At 43.3% G+C, this 22,891-nt stretch overlaps 2 protein-coding genes across 2 annotated transcripts in view; both read left to right on the top strand.

The window, feature by feature from the left end:
- Nucleotides 1-22,891, top strand: part of uchl5 (ubiquitin carboxyl-terminal hydrolase L5) — a 1,000,928-nt gene that overhangs the window by 230,633 nt on the left and 747,404 nt on the right. The gene's annotated exons all lie outside the window — the stretch shown is intronic.
- Nucleotides 21,236-22,891, top strand: part of LOC118392926 (BMP/retinoic acid-inducible neural-specific protein 3) — a 55,285-nt gene continuing 53,629 nt past the window's right edge. Inside the window, exon 1 of the mRNA XM_052460599.1 lies at nucleotides 21,236-21,916. The gene's annotated coding sequence lies outside the window, so the exon portion shown is untranslated. The remainder of the gene's footprint in view (nucleotides 21,917-22,891) is intronic.

Genomic DNA, 22,891 nt, shown 5'->3' with positions numbered 1-22,891 from the left:
AGCGGCTTAGGTCTGAGAAAGGAAGAATTTGGTTTTCCTTTTTGGTTTAGGAATGGTTGTACTGACTTCCTGAAAGAATGAAAGAAAGACTGGCATCGCTCCATCACAGAGAATAGTGATTTTATTTACTAGAATCCACCAAACAACAATATAACTCCACCACCACTTACACACCAGCAGGAAAACAAATCAACCAACCAAAATCCATTAAAAATGCCAAAGCTGCACCACCACTCACTATGTTAATGTCACCTCCTCCGTCCCGAGCCACACGATGCAATCACAAACACAGCGTTTCCTGTCAAGAGTCTTGGCTAGTCTAATAGTGCCCGTATAAAATGGCTATGGAGCTCTGGAGACAGAGAGAAAGGGGGTTAAAATAATAATGAAACGCCATGCAGCCAAGCCAGCGGGAGAAGAAATGTTGAATGCAGCTTCAAAGCGGTAGCTCTGCTTCCTTCTCCCTGAGTTGACTCTCTGGAAAGCATCCTGCTTGTCATTTACATTTACATTTACATTTAAGTCATTTAGCAGACGCTCTTATCCAGAGCGACTTACAAATTGGTGCATTCACCTTATGACATCCAGTAGAACAGTCACTTTACAATAGTGCATCTAAATCTTTTAGGAGGGGGTGAGAAGGATTACTTATCCTATCCTAGGTATTCCTTAAAGAGGTGGGGTTTCAGGTGTCTCCGGAAGGTGGTGATTGACTCCGCTGTCCTGGCGTCGTGAGGGAGTTTGTTCCACCATTGGGGGCCAGAGCAGCGAACAGTTTTGACTGGGCTGAGCGGGAACTGTACTTCCTCAGTGGTAGGGAGGCGAGCAGGCCAGAGGTGGATGAACGCAGTGCCCTTGTTTGGGTGTAGGGCCTGATCAGAGCCTGGAGGTACTGAGGTGCCGTTCCCCTCACAGCTCCGTAGGCAAGCACCATGGTCTTGTAGCGGATGCAAGCTTCAACTGGAAGCCAGTGGAGAGAGCGGAGGAGCGGGGTGAAGAGAACTTGGGAAGGTTGAACACCAGACGGGCTGCGGCGTTCTGGATGAGTTGTAGGGGTTTAATGGCACAGGCAGGGAGCCCAGCCAACAGCGAGTTGCAGTAATCCAGACGGGAGATGACAAGTGCCTGGATTAGGACCTGCGCCGCTTCCTGTGTGAGGCAGGGTCGAACTCTGCGGATGTTGTAGAGCATGAACCTACAGGAACGGGCCACCGCCTTGATGTTAGTTGAGAACGACAGGGTGTTGTCCAGGATCACGCCAAGGTTCTTAGCGCTCTGGGAGGAGGACACAATGGAGTTGTCAACCGTGATGGCGAGATCATGGAACGGGCAGTCCTTCCCCGGGAGGAAGAGCAGCTCCGTCTTGCCGAGGTTCAGCTTGAGGTGGTGATCCGTCATCCACACTGATATGTCTGCCAGACATGCAGAGATGCGATTCGCCACCTGGTCATCAGAAGGGGGAAAGGAGAAGATTCATTGTGTGTCGTCTGCATAGCAATGATAGGAGAGACCATGTGAGGTTATGACAGAGCCAAGTGACTTGGTGTATAGCGAGAATAGGAGAGGGCCTAGAACAGAGCCCTGGGCAGTGGTGAGAGCGCGTGGTGAGGAGACAGATTCTCGCCACGCCACCTGGTAGGAGCGACCTGTCAGGTAGGACGCAATCCAAGCGTGGGCCGCGCCGGAGATGCCCAACTCGGAGAGGGTGGAGAGGAGGATCTGATGGTTCACAGTATCGAAGGCAGCCGATAGGTCTAGAAGGATGAGAGCAGAGGAGAGAGAGTTAGCTTTAGCGGTGCGGAGCGCCTCCGTGATACAGAGAAGAGCAGTCTCAGTTGAATGACTAGTCTTGAAACCTGACTGATTTGGATCGAGAGAAGGTCATTCAGAGAGAGATAGCGGGAGAGCTGGCCAAGGACGGTAACGTTCAAGAGTTTTGGAGAGAAAAGAAAGAAGGGATACTGGTCTGTAGTTGTTGACATCGGAGGGATCGAGTGTAGGTTTTTTCAGAAGGGGTGCAACTCTCGCTCTCTTGAAGACGGAAGGGATAGCCAGCGGTCAGGGATGAGTTGATGAGCGAGGTGAGGTAAGGGAGAAGGTCTCCGAAATGGTCTGGAGAAGAGAGGAGGGGATAGGTTCAAGCGGGCAGGTTGTTGGGCGGTCGGCCGTCACTAGCGAGATTTCATCTGGAGAGAGAGGGGAGAAAGAGGTCAGAGCACAGGGTAGGGCAGTGTGAGCAGAACCAGCGGTGCCGTTTGACTTAGCAAACGAGGATCGGATGTCGTCGACCTTCTTTTCAAAGTGGTTGACGAAGTCATCTGCAGAGAGGGAGGAGCGGGGGGAGGGGAGGAGGATTCAGGAGGGAGGAGAAGGTGGCAAAGAGCTTCCTAGGGTTAGAGGCAGATGCTTGGAATTTAGAGTGGTAGAAAATGGCTTTAGCAGCAGAGACAGAGGAGGAAAATGTAGAGAGGAGGGAGTGAAAGGATGCCAGGTCCGCAGGGAGGCAGTTTTCCTCCATTTCCGCTCGGCTGCCCGGAGCCCTGTTCTGTGATCGAGCCACGGGGCGGGAGGGGAGGAGAGCCGGCCTGGAGGATAGGGGACATAGAGAGTCAAAGGATGCAGAAAGGGAGGAGAGGAGGGTTGAGGAGGCAGAATCAGGAGATAGGTTGGAGAAGGTATGAGCAGAGGGAAGAGATGATAGGATGGAAGAGGAGAGATAGCGGGGAAGAGCGAAGTTTGGGACGGCGCGATACCATCCAGGGGCAGTGTGGGAGGTGTTAGATGAGAGCGAGAGGGAAAAGGATACAAGGTAGTGGTCGGAGACTTGGAGGGAGTTGCAATGAGGTTAGTGGAAGAACAGCATCTAGTAAAGATGAGGTCGAGCGTATTGCCTGCCTTGTGAGTAGGGGGGGAAGGTGAGAGGGTGAGGTCAAAAGAGGAGAGGAGTGGAAAGAAGGAGGCAGAGAGGAATGAGTCAAAGGTAGACGTGGGGAGGTTAAAGTCGCCCAGCACTGTGAGAGGTGAGCCGTCCTCAGGAAAGGAGCTTATCAAGGTATCAAGCTCATTGATGAACTCTCCGAGGGAACCTGGAGGGCGATAAATGATAAGGATGTTAAGCTTGAAAGGGCTGGTAACTGTGACAGCATGGAATTCAAAGGAGGCGATAGACAGATGGGTAAGGGGAGAAAGAGAGAATGACCACTTGGGAGAGATGAGGATCCCGGTGCCACCACCCCGCTGACCAGAAGCTCTCGGGGTGTGCGAGAACACGTGGGCGGACGAAGAGAGAGCAGTAGGAGTAGCAGTGTTGTCTGTGGTGATCCATGTTTCCGTCAGTGCCAAGAAGTCGAGGGACTGGAGGGAGGCATAGGCTGAGATGAACTCTGCCTTGTTGGCCGCAGATCGGCAGTTCCAGAGGCTAACGGAGACCTGGAATGGGACCACCAGATTAGGGTGGTGTGGAGCGTTTGTATGGTCTGTGCAGAGAGGAGAGAACAGGGATAGACAGACACATAGTTGACAGGCTACAGAAGAGGCTACGCTAATGCAAAGGAGATTGAATGACAAGTGGACTACACGTCTCAAATGTTCAGAAAGTTGCTTACGTAGCAAGAATCTTATTGACTAAAATGATTAAAATGATACAGTACTGCTGAAGTAGGCTAGCTGGCAGTGGCTGCGTTGTTGACACTACACTAATCAAGTCGTTCCGTTGAGTGTAATAGTTTCTGCAGTGCTGCTATTTAGCTGGCTAGCTAGCAGTGTTGTTTACGTTACGTTGCGTTAAAAGAACGACAATAGCTGGCTAGCTAACCTAGAAAATCGCTCTAGACTACACAATTATCTTTGATACAAAGACGGCTATGTAGCTAGCTATGTAGCTAGCTACGATCAAACAAATCAAAGCGTTGTACTGTAATGAAATGAAATGAAAATGTGATACTACCTGTGAATGCGACCGGGTTGTTGAGTTCTATTCAGTAGACGTTGGCTAGCTGTTAGCTGTTAGCTGTTAGCTAGCTAGCAGAGTCTCCTACGTTAAGGACGACAAATAGCTGGCTAGCTAACCCCGTAAATTAAGATAATCACTCTAAGACTACACACTCTAAACTACACAATTATCTAGGATACGAAGACAGCAAAGACAGCTATGTAGCTAGCTAACACTACACTAATCAAGTCGTTCAGTTGAGTGTAACAGTGCTGCTAATCGGTGGGCGTTTGCTAGCTGGCTAGCTGGTGAAGTGAAGACTACGTTAGGACGACGAAATACGATAATTATGCAATTATCTTTGATACAAGGACGGCTATGTAGCTAGCTAAGAAGAAATTGCTAAGATTAGACAAATCAAACCGTTGTACTATAATGAAATGTAATGAAAAAGTTATACTATGCCGATGCGACCGCTCGCTCCAACCCGGAGGCCTGAAAAACAAAGAGCACCCTTCTTCCCTGAGCCTGCACATGCTGAGAAATTAATACACGTTCTTCATTATTCCCTTAGCTCGATCTAGTTAGCCAAAGCATCATCAATCCTGCAGCAAAACAAATGTTGTCGGGAGAAAAGTGTCACTGCCCTGGTAAGTGCCATCATAGAGGCCCAGATGCAACTCAAAATAAAACATATTTAAAGCATTTGAAACAGAAAATCTCTCAGCATACATGCAGAATTCAGAGCATGAGGAGGTAGGGGCTATGAGATGAATAAAGAGTAACCCATTTGGAAAGTCTTGATTGTGTGTTTAAGATTGATTTGAAGGCCAGATCAGTAAAGCAACACTGAGCTTTTTGTTTGCCAACAGCTCCCTTAATTAAAAGGAGTCTGTATTAGGCTCAGCTGTTTGAAGATTTTGATTTAGCATTAAGGTAATGAATTCAGGGGAAACACTTTTTATCATCATGAAATCCATGAATCACTTGTTAAGCAGACAGGCCTCTGTAGCTACTAATAAGATCTCTGTTGACAGCTAATGGAAGCTAAATCATCCATCACACTCCTTGCCTATTTCTGTTGAATTCACTTTTTTCACTGTCACTTTCACTCTTCACTGTGAGGTTACATCTGCTTGGGAAACAGCACTCATGAGGCCTTAGTTAGTATGCGATCTTTAACTATATATATACTGTGTGTGTGTATATATATATATATGGTCTCTGATAGCACCATATAATAACGTTTCTTGCCTTCATTTTATGTTTTCTATGGCTGGCTTTTTTTTACAGGATACTAATGTATTTAATTTTCCAACTGTAGCCAGCTATGAGTAGGTGTTCTGTATACAATCCAGGACACCTACAGCACCCGATGTCACAGGAAGGCCAAAAAGATCATCAAGGACAACAACCACCCGAGCCACTGTCTGTTCACTCCGCTATCATCCAGAAGGCGAGGTCAGTACAGGTGCATCAAAGCTCGGACCGGGAGAACGAAAAACAGCTTCTTTCTCAAGGCCATCAGACTGTTAAATACTGTAGCCATCACTAGGCGGCTTCCACCCGGTTACATAACCCTGCACCTAAGCTGCTGCCCTATATACTGTACATAGACTTGAAATCACTTGCCACTTTAATAATGGAACACTAGTCACTTTAATAATGTTTACATAATTTTGCTTTTCTCATCTCATATGTATATACTGTATTCTAGTATACTGTATTTTAGTCTATGCCACTCCAACATTGCTCATCCTAATATATATATATATATTCCTTAATTCCATTATTTTACTTTTAGGTTTGTGTGTATTGTGTGTATGGTTGTGAATTGTTCGATATTACTGCACTGTTGGAGCTAGAAACACAAACTTTTTGCTACACCCACTCATTTCAATACTAATTGTTATGGTATCGGCCTACTACACAGTACAGATGAGCTTCTGTGAGGGGAAACAGCACATATGAACACAAAGAATATTCATTACAGTTGATGGAGACCTTTGTGTAACAAAGAGCCCGAAACCGCTGCAGCTTGGTTATGGAGTTGTTTAAGTGCTAATGTTGTGCTGAAGATTATACACTATCTCACTGAATCTGTAGCTCTGTAACTATTCACTTTTAATGAGGACACATTCATTTAATGAAAGAATAACAGCTTATGAACAGATATTCATGTATGCCCATTGCCCAACAAAGGAGCTTGATCGATGTGCGATCCAATCTGTGATTAAAAAGATGTGAAGAGGGAGGGATTGGTTCTTTTCACTGAACACAGTATGATACATTCGTCAATACTGCCAGAGCCAAGCGGGCCAGGGCAACTCCAAAATTGTTCTATTCTTGGCCCAGCAGATAGTGTCTCCTTGTTAAATTCCTATGTCAATGCGTTTGGGGAGTGTGATAAGGAGTGCAGTGGCCCCCACGTAAATTCCGTCGAAGTCATATCGACCACTCACCTTAATTTCTTCAGGATGATTAAAAATGAGTAGGGTTCTGGAACTGAAGTTAATTCCCTGGGATTGGGTCTGTGGAACGGGACTGGGGCATAATCAATGTAAATGATCCCTGCACTCACGTGCTATCAAATAACAGGCCCTCATAGGCACAAGCTTAATCAAACCCTGACTGTCATCATTTAAGATTAGACCATTAGCCCGCCGAGGCCACCTCTCACCAATTGTTTGGTGAGGCTATTTTAAAAGTATAAAAGATTCCAAACTATTGTTCCTCAATAAGGCCATTCTGATAGCAACATATCCTAAACTAAGTATGCAAGTTTGTTTTTCAGATCATCCTGACCTCTTTGATGGCTGTGTTTCAAATCTTGTAAGAGAGGGGGTTGAAGGAGTGGATTGATTTTGGTTGAAATATTGCAGGCCAAAGCACCACTGATTGTCATACCATGTTGCCAACTAATTGACAGTAATTGATGATTTTAAATACTGCCTATTTTTGAAAGAAGTTGTGAGAGAGAGAGAGAAAGAAAGAGAGAGAGAGAGAGAGAGAGAGAGAGAGAGAGAGAGAGAGAGAGAGAGAGAGAGAGAGAGAGAGAGAGAAGGATCACTGGTGGGAGAGGACTAGAGAGGTGCCCTCAACACTCTTTGGAGTGGAAGGACACATTTAAAATCAGAATGTGACATCGAAGGAGGAAAAAACCCTCCTCTCTGCCTCCTGTTGTCACTGATGGAGCTCTGATTGACATTGGCTAATTTACTCTGAGTGAATTGGAAGGTTGAGGACATTAAAGGCCGCAGGCTCAATGCCGGGTACCATGGTAATTATACTCCCCATGGACACTGAGAAAGCCCCCAGAAAATCCAAACACCCCATCTGGTATTGTACCATTTAGAATAAGAAGGAGTAGTAGAACGCTTAACTCACACTCATTTTCAAAGCAACATTCCATGGTGGGTGCACCATTGGCCATATTTGGTGTAAGATTCATTTTCTTAATTGGCTCTCAGCATACTAGAATTAGAGATTTACGATGCCTTTATCTGTGTTCTGTACATCCACAATGGCAATTTCCATTTGTTCCACCGTATGTGGTGTTCCACCCACACATCCATGGTGCTTTGACTGAGGCACTGCTGAAGTGATTGTGATTCTGTGGTGCACTCCATCAGGGTGACTTCATAGCACCCCGTCAGGCTGTAGTAAGACAGGCTTTCATCTGCACTAAGGGAAAGTCACCTGTCATTCGATCGGAAGGAGTGGTCTCCTCCTCTAGAGGGAAAAATAGGAAGACTGGAGTTTGAGGTCAGAGTGAGAGAGAGAGAGAGAAACCTTGTCAATGTTGTATAAATTCAAAAATCTGACTGGTCAAGAAATGACAGCCATTAGGAGTATATGGTACTAGGGTATACCATCATCGACAGTGGGTTTTGTCCAACATGTCTCTGGACCTACTCACAGTCACAGTCATACTCTGGACCTAATTTTGTCCCATGGAATAAATGTTGTGGATCTTAATGTTTTTCCTCATAATCCTGGACTATCGGACCACCATTTTATTACATTTGCAATCGCAACAAATAATCTGCTCAGACCCCAACCAAGGAGCATTAAAAGTTGTGCTATAAATTCTCAGACAACACAAAGATTCCTTGATGCCCTTCCAGACTCCTTCTGCCTACCCAAGGACGTCAGATGACAAAAATCAGTTACCCACCTAACTGAGGAACTCAATTTAACCTTACACAATACCCTAGATGCAGTTGCACCGTTAAAAAACTAAAAACATTTGTCATAAACATAAACTAGCTCCCTGGTATACAGAAAATAACCGAGCTCTGAAAGCAAGCTTCCAGAAAATTGGAACGGAAATGGCGCCACACCAAACTGGAAGTCTTCCGACTAGCTTGGAAAGACAGTACCGTGTAGTATCGAAGAGCCCTCACTGCTGCTCCATCATCCTATTTTTCCAACTTATTAATTGAGGAAATGTCACGAATACCACCGAAGGTGGCTCCCCTTCCTGCTCGGGTGGCGCTCGGCGGTCATCATGGCCGGTCTATGAGCTGCCACCGATCCCTTTTTCATTTTCGTTTGTTTTTGTCTAATTGTTTTCACCTGTTCCTTGTTGATTTTGGGATGGGTGTTATTTATGTTCGTTTTGCCCGCTGGTGTTCGTGTGGGCTTGTTGGTTGTTACGTTTGGTGATGTATCGTGTTTTGGTTTTGTGTTTTTCGCTGTCCAGTGTGCGTCTAAGTTTTGGGTTGGTTTAGCGCCAGTGTTTTGGGCATTCACCCATGTTTTGAACCTGTTACGATTTGAAGGACATTAAAGCGTTTTCCCATTAATTTCGCTCTCTGCATCTGACTCCTCACTCATTTCACTCATCCGTCGTTACAGGAAAATAAGAACAATCCTACATTTATTTTTGATACTGTCGCAAAGCGAACTAAAAAGCAGCATTCCCCAAGTGAGGATGGCTGTCACTTCAGCAGTAATAAATTCATTAACTTCTTTGAGGAAAAGACCATGATCATTAGAAAGCAAATTACGAACTCCTCTTTAAATCTGCGTATTCCACAAAAGCTCAGTTGTCCTGAGTCTGCACAACTCTGCCAGGACCTAGGATCAAGAGAGACACTCAAGTGTTTTAGTACTATATCCCTTGACACAATGATGAAAATAATCATGGCCTTTAAACCTTCAAGCTGCATACTGGACCCTATTCCAACTAAACTACAGAAAGAGCTGCTTCCTGTGCTTGGCCCTCCTATGTTGAACATAATAAACGGCTCTCTATCCACCGGATGTGAACCAAAGTCGCTAAAAGTGGCATTACATGGGCTTGCTCCTACCTATCTTTCTGATTTGGTCCTGCCGTACATACCAACATGTACGCTACGGTCACAAGACACAGGCCTCCTAATTGTCCCTAGAATTTCTAAACAAACAGCTGGAGGCAGGTCTTTCTCCTATAGAGCTCCATTTTTATGGAATGGTCTGCTTACCCATGTGAGAGACGCAGACTCGGTCTCAACATTTAAGTCTTTACTGAAGACTCATCTCTTCAGTGGGTCATATGATTGAGTGTAGTCTGGCCCAGGAGTGTGAAGGTGAACAGAAAGGCTCTGGAGCAACGAACCACCCTTGCTGTCTCTGCCTGGCCAGATCCCGGATACTGGTGCTCTTTCATGCCGTCCCTAGGAGGGGTGCGTCACTTGAGTGGGTTGAGTCACTGATGTGATCTTCCTGTCTGGGTTGGCGCCCCCCCCCCTTGGGTTGTGCCGTGGCGGAGATCTTTGTGGGCTATACTCGGCCTTGTCTCAGGATGGTAAATTGGTGGTTAAAGATATCCCTCTAGTGGTGTGGGGGCTGTGCTTTGGCAAAGTGGGTGGGGCTATATCCTTTCTGTTTGGCCCTGTCCCTGGGTATCATTGGATGGGGCCACAGTGTCTCCTGACCCCTCCTGTCTCAGCCTCCAGTATTTATGCTGCAGTAGTTTATGTGTTGGGGGCTAGGGTCAGTTTGTTATATCTGGAGTACTTCTCCTGTCTTATCCGGTGTCCTCTGTGAATTTAAGTATGATCTCTCTAATTCTCTCTTTCTCTCTCTCTCTCTCTCTCTCTCTCTCTCTCTCTCTCTCTCTCTCTCTCTCTCTCTCTCTCTCTCTCTCTCTCTCTCTCTCGGAGGACCTGAGTCAGGACTATGCGTCAGGACTACCTGGCATGATGACTCCTTGCTGTACCCAGTCCACCTGGCCGTGCTGCTGCTCCAGTTTCAACTGTTCTGCCTGCGGCTATGGAACCCTGACCTGTTCACCGGACGTGCTACCTGTCCCAGACCTGCTGTTTTTAACTCTCTAGAGACACCAGGAGCGGTAGAGATACTCTTAATGATCGGCTATGAAAAGCCAACTGACATTTCCTCCTGAGGTGCTGACTTGCTGCACCCTCGACAACTACTGTGATTATTATTATTTGACCATGCTGGTCATTTATGAACATTTGAACATCTTGAACATGTTCTCTTATAATCTCCACCCGGCACAGCCAGAAGAGGACTGGTCACCCCTCAAATTTATCAATACATTTTATTTTATTTTATTTGACCTGTGAGTGAAATACTTTTGAAGCATTTGCACTTATTTTCAAGGGGGTATAAAATACAACAATAAGCCAAAAAAGGAAACTCAACCGAGTTTACTTTTTAAAATCTAATTCAATTATGCAAATAAGTCAAGGCTATTTACACAATTAAGTCAATGATAATAAATGCTGTTTTGTTTTTGCTGAAAAAAAGGCCATACTATATTTAAATAAAATAGTTGCAAAGTTAATCTAGTTTAGGAAGTAAACAGAAAAAACATCCAAACAACATGATAAAAAACAATAGCAAATACAACAATTCCATGCTTGCAAAATGTGAAAAGGGGAAACAAAATATTTTTTCAAATGTAGTTTAATTAAATGACAGAAAATATCCACTCAGTCATATAAATGTCACATTTACATGTCACTAAACCTTGTTACAGTTAAACCACATTAATGTATTAACACCCATTAGAGAAACAACTGGACCTAAAAACTGTCACCAATATCATAATTCACACTCTGTGTGCAAAAATGTTACGTCTTGTCTCTGACACAGGGAGATGGGATTAAACAATGAATTTTTAAAAAGCCTGTGAAGGCTCTACGAGGTGACATTCTGACCTGAGAAGTGTCTGGGTAGGTGATGCTCAAGGCCCTGTGCTTAATGGCCGACATGCAAAACGTTTCCCTTTCATCTGAACTGGAACGTGGCGAGAGTGAGGTCGGGACCCTGCTGTTGTTATTATTTATTAAACCTGATTACGAGGTGAAGCAAACACTGACACTGTACAGCACCTATCCTCTCCGACTCACATAACACTGTTTGACTTCAGATGCAGTTCAAAACATCCCTTATGAATATTTCATATCTATCTCCCCAGGGGGGACGCAGCACTAACATTAAAACAGGCAGCGACGCTCTCGGATAATGGACACTTGTTTACTCAAAACTAGCTATAAGAATAAGGATCGCAGCCCCTTTGGGTTACCATCAAAATTATTTTAGATTTGTATCTTGGTATTTATTTCTCTTCATTTCAGAGTTAGACTTTCCTGCCCTCGAAAGGATCTTGCTTCTGTAGATTAATATACAGTGTTACAACTACAGTGTACAGAGGCAATCCCTAATGCACTGATGAACAGAATGCTTTCACATCTTAGGCCGCGTTTACACAGGAAGCACAATTCTGATATTTTTTCCATGAATTGGTCTTTTGACCAATCACATCAGATCTTTCACATCAGATCGTTTTCATATCTGATCAAAATACCAATAGTGACAACAACATCAGAATTGGGCTGCCAGTGTAAATCCAGCCTAAGAGCTTGTAGATTTGGCCTGAGGTAACCCTAGTCATATTTTTGTACACAGTGCTGTCATGATAACTGCTAAGTGGATTGAGTGTAAACAGATGATTCCTAGCCTTTCCATGTATGATTGTCAAAAGCACCAACAGCCAAATATAGACAGTATTTTCAAGGATGCCATATATTGTTTTTTGAAAACCAGCACTAGTCACAACCATGGTGACCTCTACACCATTTACAGTTCACATGGAATCCATTAGTATATGTTATAGGATGCAGTATGTTTGCCTGATTAGATAACTGGTGTTTGCAAGTGGTTATGAAGCCGAGAGAATGTTCACTTTAATCAATTAGAGACAGAGGCCTAATGTGGCTAATGTCAGATAATGCATGGCTCTTAACAACATTATAGACCACGAGAGAGAGAGAGAGAGAGAGCGAGAGCGAGAGCGAGAGCGAGAGAGAGAGAGAGAGAGAGAGAGAGAGAGAGAGAGAGAGAGAGAGAGAGAGAGAGAGAGAGAGAGAGAGAGAGAGAGAGAGAGAGAGAGAGAGAGAGAGAGAGAGAGATAGACAAATATGTCATAACAATAAAACATTTTTAATTGAGAGTGGGGGAAGAGAGAGAGAGAAAAGACCACAGATGTCTGTCCCTTCCTCCTCTGTTTCTCCTCCTCTCCTACCAGTGCCCGTAGGCTGAACAATGGCTCTCAATAAGATATGTGATGCTAGAGCTCCCACAGTAATTGATAGTGCCCCTGAGGAATCAATAGCAATGCATACCTCAGAGAAGAGAATGCCTTCATATCTCAGTGTCATTAACTGTCCACAGTCACTGACGTCCAACGAGACATTTTGGGTGATGCTTCTCAATCTGCACTGCCTCTTCAGATCAATAGAGTCATATGAAAAACTAAGCAGTCATTACTCAAAGGGCTTGAAATACAGTATTTGGACGAATGTAAAGTATTGGAGAATCATGGAAAGGTGGTACAGGTTGTCTGCTACACAGAATCCATCTGAGAGATAGGAGATCAGGGAGCCACTCCATGTCACTCTGTTTTAATAGAGGTTGAATGAGATTTGTTATCACTAGCTGGATGCAAGATCTTCACTATCGTTTGAATTATTCACATACTGTTAGTGTTTACAGGTCTGGTTGAATGATGGATGACCTTGGCTGCCCACCCTAGTCCCTGTCTGTGTGCATCTCTTTCTACTCTGTACTTGGTGAGATATGGCATGCAAAGCAAAGTTAATTAAATGATTGGGTGACAGGGTGGGTTATCAGCCAGCCAGCGACTTCACAACCAGCCCACTGCCTTGGTTACTCATTTGACCTTTAATTATCAGGTTAAAAAAAACATGGCACTATCTTTCCTTTCAATTATCCAAATAATTTGATGAAGGAAAGAGAAAGCATCAGTTTCTCTGGAGAAAGAAATGGTTTGAAACTCACTGTTTGGTTCAAGGATATGTGTTGGATTAAAGGGATCCTATTGACAAAAGGCAGCACGATGCAGGTTCTCATCATGCTAACTGAGGATGACTAATGCCTTCTGGATTAAATCATTTGTCTGATCTTACTCTTCCAGCTCCCTGCCATCTGCCATTGTGTTTATTTTACCTATTTATAACCCTGGGACTGAATATCACAGTGGTTCTGTAGTCTGTGAATTTCCATGTGATGAGAAAGGAAGGGTACAACGACTGTTAGTATAGCCCTCAAGGGGGAAACTCGTAATATCCTGAGAGAGCTAGCCCAAGGTTACTTTAATGATAGTAGTCCTTTCAATGGTAGCTGTCCTTTCACCATTCAATAGCACAGTCCATTTAATAACTTTGTCCAAGAGCTGATAACATTTGATGTGTTTGGGACCAATCCATTTGAGTGTCACCAAAGTTAAATGTAGCTGGTATTCAATGTCTCACAGAATGTTTAGAAAAATAGAGAAACACCTGATAAAATATGAAATAAAGTAACTCATTCAACATTTGGTTGGAGAGTTTATGAGCAAAATTACAGCTTTTCTTATATGTAAAGCTAACTAATTGGATTTCGCCAGACAAAGGAATTTTTTGCTCATTATGCTTCTAAAAATCATGCACCTGCTAGCCGCCACAGCATTTCATAAAGAGCCAACAGCAAACAGTGGCGGCGTCAAAAGCCATGATGCCCAAATTAATCACACAATTTTTGGAGAGAGAAGGCTGCGTAAACAGAATTAACCAAGCAGCTGAGAAGGGCTAGCAAAGGCCTGTCCCACTGACACCGAGGCATTAGTGTCAAAATGAACAGATATAGAGCACAATATTCCCTCTCTGGCACTCTGAGCTGAGCATCTGGGTCTGTGTTAATTAACTTGGCATTAGCAGCGTTTGGGTTTTGTTCAGCGCTGAGCTCACGGGGTGTTTTAGAACCGTTAAATCAGGGCTGAGGAACATGGGAACGCCCGTGCCGGATTCAGGAAGAATTAGAGCCTGTGGAACCTCAGGAGAACCAGCTCTCCTGGAACCTGTCTGTAATTTAGCATGGCTGCCAATCAGAGTTTCTAAAGGGCTCCTGAATCCCTCACCTCGCCTTGCATCTAACAGAGAGAGAAAAACAATGCCGGGGGTTAAGAGTACCTCTGGTGCAGAGTGTTTTTGCTTGCTCTTTAAATCTTTAAGAAAACTGGTTTAAAACTCATACCAGCTCCAAGTTCTGATAATTTGGTGATAAAACTGGGAAAAGTGGACAGAATGTTATTCAAATATTAACCTTTCAGGCTACCAGTAAATGCTAATTTCATATATTCACAAAATAACCATTCCTTCCTTTGACTAAGACCGCTCAGCCAAATTGCAAGCTGTTGGTTAAATTTAACCCAAGAGACAATAGCGGATGAAAATACCAAGAAGCATGATTGCAATTACAGTCTAATATTTTTTTGTCCTCTTCACACGTTATCCACTTAAGATAACTGTTTTTTATTCAAATATCTCAATAGGGCATGTCTGTTATTCATAGATTGAAAGCACAGTGGTTAAAGAACAAAGAATAAATTGTTGGCCACGAATAACTGAGGACAAATAAATTGCAGTAATCATACAGAAGTATACATTAAGTGCAGCAGGAAACCTAGCGGTTAAAGCGTTGGCATTGCACTTAAATGAAAACTTAACACCCCAAGATAGCTAGTCACTTTGTCAACCGAGGCAGACTCTAGCCTTGCCTACACTTCTTCAGTTTCGTTCTTTGTCCTTAGACAAACTAGCTGTGGAAGACCCAGCGCCAAACCCATCATTGCTGAGACAGCTTAAGTAGTGGTAGGTCTAATAAATGGCTCAACATTGCAGAGAAGCTGTGTCAGTTTGTTACGTCCTCTACATGGCCAATCACTGAGGCCTACAGTCACAGCTTACCGAGCTAAAGATGTGTCTCGAAGCCAGCAGTAAATTTAATTTTAATGGGGCAATACCTTTTGCTGAGTCATAATGTTTTATCTCCAGTCTGCTCCTCCCAACCCAGTCACAAAGCTGTCTTTTTCTCCTGTCTGAATTATCCCTGTCAGCTGGGGGGGCACATAGAACTGCCATGAAATACACACAGGGATAATGTGAGTTGGTCACTTCACATTCTTTCATATTACCTTCTCTTCCCACTGAGCAGAGACATAATTCCACCGTCTAGTTTGTCAACTAATGTGAATTCAACATGAGAAATCGATAAAAAAATGTCACCATGTCATTGGATTTAAGTTAAATGTGGGGTGACAAAAAAAGGAATTCCTTCACAGTTTTCCACATTGATTCAACGTCATCAAATTGAATCATTTTGTTGAAATTAAGTGGAAACAATGTTGATTCAACCAGTTTCTGCCCAGTTGGTTACTTTTTCAAGCCAGAGCTAACTGTTGGTGGAGGATGTGTCCTTCAAAGACATGGTCCATCCATGACTCAAAGCTTGTCCCCTACTTGTCTGCTTCTTCAAACCAATATGTATTGGAAGTGGTTCAGTGTAATACCCTAACATGGCGTAACCTTGCTGAAACATGAAGACTCATGCTAGCTTCCAGCCTAACCTTTACCTCCCAGCTAGCCTTGACCTAACACAGTATTGAGTTGTGTAGACTACTCAGGATTGAACCCAGATCAGTCACACACTAGAGTTCCAACAATTGATTGTGTGTATGTGTGAGCGTGTAAAGAGAGAAGCTGTAGCTGTACTGTATGAGTGGGATGTGTTACTGAGCTGGACACAAGTGTGGTCCGTCATCCAGCCTTCCAGCCTCCTAGTGCTGTAGCAGCTTGTGGCTGTCTTCAACTGTATCCCCCCATCATCACTGATGATGGATTTGTTATGGAGGAGCTGGGCCTCTCTCGCTCACAGCACTATATCACCGCTGACAAATATCCTGCCTATCTGCTTCTCCCGTATCAATGATGGCCCACCTCCCGAGCGGCAACAAAAGGTACAAAACCATACAAGGCTCCGTTCCCACCTGGCTCTGTCCTTCAGCAGTGTGTTACACAGTGTTGACAGAGGGGCAGAGCCTAATACTATCTGGGAGTTACATCCATTCATCTTCTAGCCTTTTGGCACAAATCCTCTGCACAAAACATAATAAAACATGAAATATTAGAGAGCAAATGCATTGTATATCCTTACAAATGTGCCTGAAAAGATAACCAAAGAATTGTTCTTATTTGTTTGTGTTTCTTAAAGTAATTTAATTCTCAACACATAAAAACTTCAGTAAGCTTTGATAAGCCTCACAGAGGCGTGCTTAAGAAATGCTAAAATAAAATGGAGGACAATGGTGTTGAAAAGAAAAGGAGATTATCGCTGAGATTCTGAATGTGATCTGTGCCTACTGAGAGTTACACGCTCAAAATAAAGGAGCTATCTAGAACCTAAAAGTGTTCCTTGGCTGTCCCCATAGGATAACCCTTTGAAGAACCCTTTTTGGTTCCATATAGGACCCTTTCTACAGATGGTTCTACAGGGAATCCAAAAGGGTTCTACGTGGAACCATATGGGTTTTCCTGGAACCAAAAAGTGTTCTCCTATGGCGACAGCTGAAGAACCCTTTAGGAACCCTTTTTTCTAAAAATGTAGACAAAGCAGCATACCTTTTCTAATCCTCTCCAGTGGCTTATCATTCCTACAATCCCCCTGGAATAGCAGACATTCTGCTAAGCACTGAGTCTCCTGTACCATGAAGATTTCCTCAAGCGAAGACCTTGATTAGTATCACCACCGTTGTTGTATCAAATCAAACAGACAGTTATTACGCCAGCGAGAAACCGTTTCTGGATATAAAGTTGATTTCTCTTCCCTTGTGTGTCCGTGATCAGGTTTGATAGATGTCATAATAGTGAACCAATTAGATTGTTATGGTCTAATGCCAGTTTTGATGGGGACATTGGGGAACACAACTGCAATTTTACGATGGAAAATTGTGACCAAATTGAAGAAAGGTTGAAAAGTATTTTAAAACTATGTTCAAAATAGAAGAATGTCTTTGGTCTTGTTAAACAACTACACCTCCAAGATAAATTAGAATATTGCACGATACCACAAATCCATAATGGTGTACTTATAGGTATTAAGCATAATATGATTTGATGATTTATCAATATGCCTTAATCTATATAGCAAAATCCATTTCCGTGTTCATACAGAAACAACCTTCAGTATTCCTTAAAATAAACTGCCCAATGAAAAAAAATCTTTGCTTTTTGAACGAATTCAAAATAAAAAATGTAAAGGAGTTAGCTGCATTTATCCCAGTATCTCAATAGTTCAGAGGTTTCAAAACAGTTCTGAACTTTTTCCTTTTGCCAACAGTATGCATGAATTGATAAGCACCATAATCCAAAAATTATATGTACTGCCTCTGACTGCTTACATTTTGAATGCATAATCTGTACCCCACTACTAGATAGGAAGAGAACATGGTTGGCGACAGAGATAATTAATCTGTATGAGGTATGGTGTGTTCCTCCTCCGCACCAAGGGAAGGAATGAATATAATCCCACCTGTTTTAAATATAGCAGAGATAACCGCCGGCCTGATACCATTCTGCAAAGTGATAACCAGAGAAACGGAGCTCAAAAGAATGAGCTCTTAGTGGAAGCGCCCTGGATTCATTTTCCACCAGGCCCCATGGAATGGAGTTATCTGAATCAACTGTCCTCTGCTGTTCATGGAGGGATATAGAAGGAGGCTGCGGTCAAATTACATGGGGATTCAGGTGGCATTAGTCTTCAGATTGGGAGAGAGTTTCCAGACTCTGGAGAGATGATCCTCAGGGCCTTTGGTGCTTAGAAAGAGGTTGCAGAGAATGACGTCTACAGGGATCTGATGAGGTGGTGGGAAGAATGAGAAAAAATATATAACAAATCATATGATACATTATAGTGTGCTGCAGTCAAAAAAGAGCAATAAATATAACTTTTTCCCTGTCCCTTAAACATCACTCTGCTTAAAGTTTTCTACAGCAAACATTAAGACAGAACAGGGATAGGAACAGCTGTTCATGCACCTATGACAACAGTCAACCAATAGGACAGCGAAGCTAGGTTAGCACGACTCTCTCCCGAATCTCTTCCGTTCTGACTATTCTGGTCTGTGATTGAGACTGTGGTTAAGGTGTGAATTAGTCACCCACCCCCAGCCTGTCTTACGACTCTGTTCCAGACCCACACTATGCAACAGGACACCCGCTGAGCTGCTCCTGCCTCCTGCCTCAGCCACTGCCACCATGGTCCCTCAGAGGAGATCCATTTCAGGAACACCACTCATTAATATGCTAATGAGGCTAATTTCAGCTTGATGCTGAAATTAAAGGAATTAAAGTATTTAATGGTTCAGGACTGAAGGAGGAGGTGGTGTCAGATTTCAAATGGAGAGCACTTTACTTGAATTTTTTGTTGTTGTGATAAGTTATTTTTACTGAAATATATGACTAAGTGATTTTTATCTCTATAATAACAACACTGTGCCAAGGTAGACTCTTTTTAATTTTCTTTTCATGTATTTTGGTCTTCCAGATCTATAATATGACAGGTAATACAGTCTGCAACAACATTACACTGGGCTACTCAATCATTAGTGACCCAATACAAACCAGTAACTAAGATAATAACTAAGATAATAACCAATAACTAAGAAACACCCATGGGCCACAGTGCATTTCTGAGTGGCGTGTCAGCGTGGATCTACATTGTGAAAATGTAAATGATAGTATACCATATTAATATTCTAAAAATTATAATAATCATCTCTGTGTTAGAGACTCTATGTGGTTACTTCTACAATACCCATGCTTATGTGTGTATTATTGTTTTCTGTGTTTTCTGTGGGCCCAGGAAGAGAGAGAAGTTGTTGCCAAAGTAACACATAATGGAGCAAACAGATGAGTGTCAATTATCCAAGAACAGAGTGTGTCAGAGTAGTCTTGATATGCACTTATACCCCCGATGAAGACTCTACCACACTTATCCCTAGGGAAATGATGCCATGCTGAAGGGTTATTCACTGAGGTTTTTAGCTACAGTTTTCAGCACCAAGGACAGCTCAAATGCTACAGCACTGAGGACCATCTCCCACACTTGGGAAACTACAGAAAGATATCGTCATGGAAATGATGGCAAGTTGAAAGGTTATTCATTGAGGTTGATATGTGTTCAGCACTGTGGACAGCTCACATAAAGTACCATACCACAGTCTGCAAGCCACTGAAGCTAGTGGAGTTATTCGTTGAGGCTTATTTACAGGAAGTTCAGCACCATGGACAGCTCCCATACCATATCACTGACGAAACTCTGACCATGTACGAATAGCCGTACTTGCGCTCTAAATAGGCATTTTGGGTATGCGAAAATGTAACGTTTTATGGTATGTGGAATTGTTTTAATTGAATTTGCTGTAAATGGCAGGATGTCATACTCATTTGGCTTTTCATCTAGTGGAATTCACTACTTGCTTTAGATGCATTTCCAGGCTGCCTCATGAACGTCTGACTTCAGATGCAGATCATGCAAGTTAGCAAACAAGTATGCTATTCAGATGGTTATCTTCTACAACATCCCAGATGTTATCGGATGATTGATTATCAGTCAGGCAAGGTAGAATATCACAAATAGAGCTAGATAAAGCCAGAATAATAATATACTTGTTGAGCATAGCTACAGCCATCAGTCTTTTTGTGTGTTGTTATGATCATCACTCACTCACTGCTAAGTTGTTCAAGGTCCGGACAGTGTATAGCTAGCGATCTGCTACAATGTTTTTTTTGCGAGCATGCACACGCATCAGTCAAACGTGATACTTCATTGTAAACAAAAAAATGCATATATTGAGCAAGTATTGTCTTTTCTGACCCATGTGTGTTTGACAACAGCTGATAATCAGATTAGGTGAAGGGCTGTAGAAAAATGATCGAATGACAGGAAACAACCCAGTTGCAAATTAAATTAAGCATTATTAGAGTCTAGCGAGTTGATGTGTTGCTTACTTCATTTTTACGGAATGGTACTTTCTAAATAGTATGTAGTATTAGTACACAGTATGTCGTTTTAGTAGTAGGCAAAACAAACTTCGGACATGGCCACTTGCTTTGGCTTCTTTCTTTCTTTCTACCACCACAACCACAGAGCTGACCATATTGGATTGATGGGAGCAGTAAGATGGAATCCTCTGCATCACTTTTCCAGTCACGCATAGATCCGTGAATAGGCCTACTTCAGGGAAGCAGGAAGGGTTATTCACTGATGTTTTGGAGTTTTGGTCCCTTAGCTTAGGTTAGAAACTAAACACATGATCACTGATATCATAAATTATGATTATTGTGTCTCAATGTACGCCTTCAAATTCACTGTTAGATGCCAGCATTCATTCATTTTATGGAGTCTCAGCTGGTGACTCTGTTATCTGCCTTTGCAGTGCTGTGACGCATTCTTATGCACATATATATGGGGGCTGAAGACAGGGGAGAAGAGATTCAGGCACTGAACCATCCTTCCTACACACTCCCCTCCCATCCCCTACTCAGACAGACAGAGCTAAGTATGACAGTCAGACAGGTATGAAGACTAAACTAATGGCGCAGAGACTGCATTAGCCTACAGGTATTTATTTTGGCGAGATATATTAGCCTCCTCAAATGTATTAATCTGCCCTCCAGAGAGACATCAAATTAATTATAGATCCAAAAAGTCACGAACAAATAAAACATCAAATATCTCCAGACATAAATCCAGGAATCCATAATCTGTAAGCAATTTCCCATATCCTGGCCATTGCATATCTGTGGTGCCTGCGTCAAAGCTGTCTCCAAAGCACTTGTTATCATTCCTGACACGTCAGCGGTCTTAAGTATAGGCTATCCTCCTTTTGCAGCTATTACAGAGGGCTTCTTGTGTTTTAAACATGTGACTGAGTGGGAGAGGGGGCAAATGGATAGAGAGCTAAAGAAGCCCGTGTCTGCTGCTTGCCAGCGCCCACCTATTGAAATGTGTGTCCCCCACTCTGTCGCCGCTGCGGAGTAGGCGGGTCAAGCAGAGCGCGGTGATGGCGCGGACTTTATAAAGGAATATTTAACCACCGGCCAGAGGCACTTAAACATCCCGTGAAGCATTACCGAACTGCATTCCGCCGCATCTACCCTCCTGTCAGTCGCCCGCTGGTGTTTCTGTAACGGGAGGCTCGCACGCGTTCCCACATCAAGAAGCACATTTGCGAGTTCTCTCTCTCTCTACTCCTCTTTCTTTACCCCGCACTCTCGGTCGATGCTTTCGTTTTTTTAAAGTAATTATCCCTTGAAAGGCCAAAGCCTTTGCTTAACATTGTCCCTTTGCACCATAATGAAAAGCGTTTTGCTTCGAACTTCCTCAGTGGGCTGGAGCGATAGGAAGGATTGCTGAGGCGCAGAGCAGCCCCGACTCTCGCCGAATCGTTTCCCCTCTATCTCTCTTTGGATGTTGTGGAGTTTGTTGGTCTTGTCCAAGTGTGAACTAATTCACTCCGATCGACGTGAAATTAGGTTTTCAAATATGTTGGCAGTTCTAGGGACATATTCGCTGATTCAGCAACATATTTGAAGATGCTGAATTGAACTTTGTCCAATGTTCTGAATCGCGGTGAGTTGAGATATCTATCTTTTATAATACATGTTGTTTGTAAGCCTCAATGGAGCATGTTTTTTGTTGTGTAATGGTTTGCATTCTCCTGAAGTTGCATGGACACTGTCACACAATGCAGGGACATATTGGCTATAACTGAATGCCAGAGGTAGCCTATATAAAACAGCTGTGTAAACCCAGGTGAAACCTACATATGACATACGCTCATACCTGTCTCTCACTTTCTGAAACTCTCTCTCTCTCTCTCTCTCTCTCTCTCTCTCTCTCTCTCTCTCTCTCTCTCTCTCTCTCTCTCTCTCTCTCTCTCTCTCACACACACACACACACACACACACACACACACACACACACACACACACACACACACACACACACACACACACACAACATATATACATGTATCTTCCTCCCTTCCTCGCTCCCCTTTTCTCCCATTGCCACTGTGACACCCAGTCTGTATTCCTGAGGGTGGTATGGGCTTGCCAACAGAGCAGAGCAGAGCAGAGCTGGGGTTCAGATCTGTAATGCTGATGTGCTGTGAGCAGATCTGCCAAGCCAAGTGCCAGCCAGTCAGTCAAGTAGAACCAGCAGCTTCCAGCCATCCACAAACAATTTTCCCTCTGATTTCATAATTATACATTTCACCCTCGAGCCTCTTAAAGGCTTGGGAAATGGGAATCAAGGCAGGTTTTGAAAGCAGGAAAGGATATCATGAAAAGCCTGTATGCCCAAACCAGACTGTACAAAGTTGCTCCTAAATCGAAATGGAATATCTTGAATGAACTCAGTAACCCACAATGACATAATGTCAGCCGTTTGTACTACATTTGAGTAGAGGCTACATTTGAATAGAGGCTTTTGTGTTTTTTATGGAGTTAGGGTATTTTGATTTAATGAAATTATTTATAGAGTCCTTTTGATCCCTTACAGAAAATTATACTAAATCTAAATACTGTATACTTCATGCTGTTG

The sequence above is a fragment of the Oncorhynchus keta genome, chromosome 1 (assembly GCF_023373465.1).
Source record: "Oncorhynchus keta strain PuntledgeMale-10-30-2019 chromosome 1, Oket_V2, whole genome shotgun sequence".
Classification (NCBI taxonomy): domain Eukaryota; kingdom Metazoa; phylum Chordata; class Actinopteri; order Salmoniformes; family Salmonidae; genus Oncorhynchus; species Oncorhynchus keta.
This window is presented reverse-complemented; position numbering and strand designations above follow the sequence as displayed.